Source organism: Helianthus annuus, chromosome 1 (assembly GCF_002127325.2).
Source record: "Helianthus annuus cultivar XRQ/B chromosome 1, HanXRQr2.0-SUNRISE, whole genome shotgun sequence".
In the NCBI taxonomy this organism is placed as follows: domain Eukaryota; kingdom Viridiplantae; phylum Streptophyta; class Magnoliopsida; order Asterales; family Asteraceae; genus Helianthus; species Helianthus annuus.
This window is the reverse complement of record NC_035433.2, coordinates 102,717,828-102,725,073: the sequence shown is the minus strand read 5'-3', so window position 1 is coordinate 102,725,073 and position 7,246 is coordinate 102,717,828.

The window sequence follows — 7,246 nt, the reverse complement described above, 5'->3', positions numbered from 1 at the left end:
ACGTAGTAAAATTTGTTTCACAATCTTTTAAAGGAGAGGCTCTTGTATGGTGGAAGGCCATGATGCAGTCCACGGGGAAAATTCCCCTATACCTTATGGGATGGTCCAAGTTTGCGGACCTTATCAAAGAGAACTACTGTCCACAGCACGAAGTGGAAAAGGTGGAGACAGATTTTCTGAATCTCACAATGAAAAACCTAAATTGTCAGCAATATGTTACCGACTTCAACTCCCTATCTAGACTGGTACCCTACTTAATTACCCCGGAACCAAAACGCATTGCGCGTTTCATCGGTGGTTTAGCACCAGAAATAAAAGGGGATGTTAAGGCTTCAAGGCCAATCAACTACAGATCAGCTGTAGATCTATCCTTGTCTCTCACTCAAGATGTAGTGAGACAAAAGTCGTTCATGAATGAAACTAATGACAAAAGACCAAGGGAGGAGAATAACTCTCAGAATTCTAAGAAGAGCAAATCCAAGCTCAACAACAACCAACAGGATTCCAACAAAAAGCCTACATGCAAAACCTGCAAAAGAAGACATTGGGGGCAGTGTCGATTAAACCAAAAGATAAAGCAATGTGGCATCTGTAAAAGAGCTGGCCACCAGTCCCACGAATGTAGGGACATGAAGAATGCAAACTGTTTCAGCTGTGGTGAAAAGGGGCACATCAGTACTAATTGCCCTAAGGCTGCCAAGAAAGGAGCAGCTAGGTCAGGAAAAGATAAGAAAGGAACCGCCTAGACTACCGGTTGAATACCTGAGACAGTGCACATCGATAGTAGCAATAGGTACGTCCTTTACCGTTTAGCATTGATAGTGACTGACAAGTATTTTTACATTGATGCAAGGGATAATAAACCTTTAGCAAATCATAAGCTTAGCAAACTATGAATTACACTCATAAGGACTCCATATATTAAATATGATGTATAATTTACCAATGAAATCTTTAATGACCTCTCTCCCATCCTCGGAGATAATCCTTTCATAAGAATCTGGAGTACTCTTCCCCAGAAAGAGTACGACAATATATATTATTTATTTTATTTTATTATTTTCTCATTGTTTTCTATCGTCTGCGGATGCCAACTATGTTTGATAAGAGTACCATATGAGGAATTGCGTATCCTAGTGTGTCCCATAGATTACTTCCATGCCTGATCAGTATGGAGGTTTAATGCATGGGATCCCCGAAGATATCCCAATGATCATATTGTACTAAAGTCGACTAGTAGTATTCAAAGAAGATATCCAATATAAAAATGTCCTTATAAGTATCTCTACTTAGGGCATCCTTGCAATGGTAAAGGGAATGTGTCATTTATCTGACACCGACAGCGATAGATGAGCCAAAGCCTGAGAATGCGGAAATCTCTGACATCTCTATGTGTCATAATTAGCTTCTTTATAAGAATTACCATGTTTACCTTCTGAGAGGCAAGAGGATGTTAGGACAAACATCCCGCTTAGGGCTGCAGTTAATGTAAGAATCTTATATCTGTTATTACCAACGAAATAGGAAGAACTAAGAGCCAAATAAATAAGTTTTGGATAAGGTTTCGTAAAGCCAAAATTCAAGGTTCTAAGAACTCCGATTTTTAGTAAATAAGAAAGACGGTTCATCTTTCTTATGCATTGATTACCGCAACCCTATTTAGGCAATAACTAGAAATCCCCAAATTGCTGCCAGGATCGTCGATTTATTCGACTAGCTGTAAGGAACAACTATTCTTTGAGATTAGTCAAGCAGTGATTGGAATAACCATATCGCCTTAAGATAAGCTTTTCGGTAATAATTGTTGTATAAGTATCAACGCTGCTCCTTTGGGAGACCTTGTATAGATAAGATGTTAAACATCTATTGCTAGACAGAAAATTGGTAAGTCCAATTATCGGGATCTAAAAGTTGCCTTGGAAACAACGAATAAGATCGATCAAATCCATAACCATCTATAAGTTGCCAGTATTCGGCAGAGAATCAAGGATCCATGGAAATAGCAAACCTCCTAAGTTCTTGTTAAGAAATAAGATTCAACAAAAGATATCACCCTGGAAAGGTGTGCCAATCTGTTAATTGTCAGGCTAGTAAGCTCTGAATATATGAAATCATTCGAAGTAATCGAATATATCAAGATCAAATAACTTATGAGCTAAAACCTATTTAAGGAGCTTGGTGGAGCTCGCGATGTATTGCACCCTAAGGATTTAAGGATATGTTCTGCCAATAAGTCAAGGAGCACTATCACATAACGGTTGGCAGACGGACGGACAGAGTGAGCGTACCATCCAAACATTGGAAGACATGCTTCGAGCATGTGTGATTAATTTAGGTGGCAGTTGGGATAACCGCCTACCCTTGATAGAATTCTCCTATAAAAATAGCTACCATACTAGTATTAGGGCCGCGCCTTTTGAGGCCTTATACGGTAGGAAGTGTAGATCGCCTATATGTTGGGCAGAAGTTGGAGATGTCCAACTATCAGGACCAGAAATCGTTTTCAAGACGACAGACAAGATCGTTCAGGTTCGCGATCGTTTGAAAGCTGCCAGGGATAGGCAGAAAAGTTATGCGGATCCAAAGCGCAAAGATTTTCACTGCAATGTAGGTGATAAAGTGTTACTTAAGGTATCGCCCTAGGAGGGAGCGATGCGATTTGGTAAGAAAGGCAAGCTAAGCCCGAGGTACATAGGACCCTTCAGGATTGTCGAACGTATCGGGTCAGTTGCTTATAAGTTAAACTTGCCGGAAGAACTTAGCACTATACATAATGTGTTCCGCATCTGTAATCTGAAGAAGTGTTTCGCTGACGAATCACTGGTTATACCGCATACAGATATACACATAGACGAGAATTTGAAGTTCGTGGAAAAAAAACCATTGTCGATTGAGGATCGACAGGTGAAGAAGCTTCGAAGGAAGCACGTGCCTATTGTTAAGGTCAAATGGGATGCCCGTAGAGGTCCCGAATACACGTGGGAAGTGGAATCCACGATGAAAGAGAAATATCCTCATTTGTTTCAGTAAATCTCAAGGTCGAGATTTCTTTTAAGGGGGTGAGGATGTAACACCTCGAAAATTTACGTCCAATGATGTATTGACACGTGTCATAGACTTTGCATATGCAAAAACAAACTTTAGAGGGACTAAAGTTGACAAACGGTGGAAACTATGGAACATAAGGGTCCAAAGTGTCAACAATGGCTAAATAGACTCCATAATAACCCTACATAATATTTATAACCTTAAACGGATGGATCATGGATCATACGAAGCGGAAATTGCACAAAAGTGAGGAATTACAAACTATAGGGGCTAAAAGTGTCAACATGTTGAATTTATACCTCTGAGTGAACTTTTGGCAGACCCGAAGCTTTGTAATGCTAAAATATACTCACTAGAATATGTGGTAAAAATTTCACGTAGTTTCGTTACCGTATGAGAAAGTTATGGCCAAAACCGTACTTGAGGGGCTAAAAGTGTCAACATGTTGAATTTATACCTCTGAGTGAACTTTTGGCAGACCCGAAGCTTTGTAATGCTAAAATATACTCACTAGAATATGTGGTAAAAATTTCGTGAAGTTTCGTTATCGTATGAGAAAGTTATGGCCAAAACCGTACTTGAGGGGTTAAAAGCGTCAACGTCGAATTTCATGACTTTTCGGGTGAGCGCAAAGTTATCCGAGGACATTACCATGTTGGTAAATGTCCCAAGGTTCTTAAAAACCAGATTTGAGGGTTTACGAGTCAAGATTCATAGCCAAAACCTCGCGTGCAAGGACAGGGACCAAAACTGCCAATAATTAACAAAGTTTGGAGCTGCCAATAAACCCAGGTGCAGCTTTTTGCGATCAGCTGCTGTTTTGGTCCGAAATTTGAGTGCATAACAGCTAATATCACCTCCTAAGTGCACCAATGGATGGACATGCAAGTATAGACACCTAGAGACCTCTCACAACATCTGATTTCCCTTATAAATCTGATCAATTCATCACTTTTTGAGGCACTTGTGATAGTAACATGAACACCCACAACTTGCAAGAACTCTCAAAGCATTTCCAGGAGCAATCTGATCGTCAAGGCAGCCTCCAAGTGTTTTCTAGGCTTCATTAGGACCTTTGTAAGCATTCATATCATCCTCAAATCCGTTCTAGCATAGATTATTAGTTAAGAGTCAAACCGTTGTTCATAAAGTTTGACTTTTCGATTAAACGAAATTGGCTCTGTCATTTCTCAAATTGAAACCACTTATAAGTTGGTATTTATGTGGGGAACAAACCCTCAAAAGGGTATTCTCTGATTCCCACTCTAAGCATGCTATTTGTCGAGTCAAAGATGTTCTTAAAAAGTCAACAGAAATCGTTTTTGCGAAATATAGCATAAATGGTAATGTAGATGACATGCAATCAGTTTGATCATCAAAAATAACTTATAATGAATATAAGAATGTGTTTTATCATAATCAACTCGACAATCTTTAGTATAAACTCGGATCGGAACCGAAAGTCTTATAAAACGACTTTTTCGTAGACTATCGATTCGGATCCGTGCATGCATGTTTGAGATCTGTATTAGAGTGTATTTTTGACCATTTTTATTTATGTATAACCTTCTAGAATTTTTACAACTTGAGTCTATGCTTAACCGATTCATATGCATGTTACCGATTATGCTTAAAAGTTGACTATTTTGCCCTTTTTGATATAAAACGTGATTTTTGGAAAAGTGAAAGAGTAGAAATATTTATTATTAATTTATAAACTTGCACCGAAAATTTGAGGTCAGTTGGTGGTCCAGATTTTGAGTTATGGCCGATAGCGTAAAACTATATCTTTATGTTTAATAAACGGCGCATTTAGCGTATAACCTATTTAAGGCCACTTTTCGATGTAAAACTTTTTACCCACTGATGTTATATAATATTCTGGGATTTTTGAAGATTTTTATTTAATTTTTGGCTGATCGGATCATACGTCGCTAAGTCGATTCGGTTAATGCCGGTTTTGACCGTTTAAGCCATAAAATGAGTTTTATACATTCTTTTGACCCCAAACCTTTTTCTACTGATTTTATTTGTTAAATAAATTATTTTGGGCATTCTGGAAATATAAAAATCTCAGCTTTCTTTTAAAAACCCGGAAACGGCTCTAAATCGCATTTTTAGCGTTTTTAGCGCATTGTAAGCGTTATACTCATATTAAACATATAAGACTCATACCTACTGATGTATTTAGCATATTTTCATATAATAACAGTAAGTATAAGATTTTGAACTCAGATTTCCAGTTTTGTCGTTTTTAGCCCTTGTGAAATTACTAAAATACCCCTACGGTGCATAGTTTGATTTTAAATGATAAGTTTTGTCTACGGGTCATACCCTACTGTTATAATATGGCAAATTAAGTATATTTACTGTATAAATCAGACCTGTAACTCAGATTACCAAATTGACTCTTTCATAATCTTTTAAATGACCAAAATGCCCTTATGAGGCGTAAATTGAGTTTAAATACATTCGGGGCATAATAGGACATAACTTGCTGATATTATATCATAATTAAAGCATATTATCTCAGGGAACTTGCATATGACTCTTTTGGTTACCCGTAACGCCCTTTTTGCATTCGGTTCGGTTTACGTAACTAGTTTGCGTAAATTAACCGAAACGGGTCAAACGTTATCATTTTTATCTCAAAATCCAGAATGTATTTAGTATACCCACATTATACAAGTATTCAAACTTGTCGGGTCTAAATCACATTCTATCCGGCCTTTCGCTTAATCATGCGTCTTAACCGTATATTTCTTTAAGACTAACCGGTCTAAGCTTAGGCTTAATTAAAGACCCGTTAGCAGTCTAATTGGTTATTTATACCATCGTTCCAGACTAGAGCTTTCCGGTAAATTGTACCTACGCTTACTTAGGAATACGGCTGAGTTATAACTCTTGCTATTTAAGACAGGAGCTAGCTCAGGTAAATACTCTTAACTTATTTTCCCTATTACGGGCTTGGGATACGGTAATATAAATACCGCATGGTCAGGTATGGGATTCGAAGACCAATGTGTCGGGAAATCCAAATAACCTGTTTTAATTCGTATTGCTTGACTGAAACATTGGGGGTTAATGCGACCGTGTCCTGGATATCCTTGACTCATTAATTGCAATGGCCACGACCTAAGCACGGGGTGTAGGCATACACCTGACAGATGCTTTATGCTTATTATTTGATTATACCCAATAAGGGATTCCCAATAGGGGAATAGTGGTGTGTCGGTTAATCTTGAACCGGCATAGGACCGGGCCCCGTATGTAGAGCAAGTTATGTAAAACTGATAACATGAGATATAGTTTGTCCCAAGTATAAAAGATTAATCTTGCCTTGTGCATCTTAATCGAGTGTCAAAATAGTTTTGTGCCTTGTGCGCCTAAACCAATTTTCATAAACTCTTTTCAAATGAGTCAGCTGAGTGTATTTGCCAGTGAAAACTGACGTATTTTCCAAAGTCTAAGTGACAGGTACAAGTACGTAATAGGCTGGAAGCTGCTCAGGGCGTTAATAAGGAATCTTGCAAGTTCTAGGCGTCTAAAGTCTGTTGAACAATATTTAAGTTTTAAGATCCGCCTGTGGATCCTCTACTTTCCGTTGTAATACTTGATATTACGTTATATTCGGATTGTAATATATTCATCTTTTGCTTCCGCTGTGCATTTATAAATTGTGTTGTTTGACTATGATGTTATCAACTACGTCACCATACCCCACACCGGGCCCACCGGTGACACGTGGAAATTCGGGGTATGACAATGGAGGTGTGGAAGATTGCCCAGTTCCCTTTTTCTTGAAGTTACTGTTGTTATTACCCCCACAGAAACCTTGGGTAATCTTCTGGGCCAATTCCTTTTTCCTGTTCTCTTCTCTTGTGCGTACCAGCCCATCGGTTAAGGTGTTGGCCAATTCAACCGCATCGTCAATTGTGCGAGGTCTCGCAGCCTTGAATATGTCGTGAATCTCGCTAACTATCCCCCAAATGTAGCGAGAAATAAGCACCAGTTCTAGCGAGGCCAGAGTTGGCACTATTCTAGCATACTCGAAGAATTTCGAAGTATACCCTCTACAGTCAACATCCACCATCCGGTGGTTCAGGAACTTATTTGACATCTGTTCCTTTTCGTAGGAGGGACAAAACTTTCTTTCTACCAATTCCTTAAATTCCTCCCAACTCGTGGCATAAGCCAT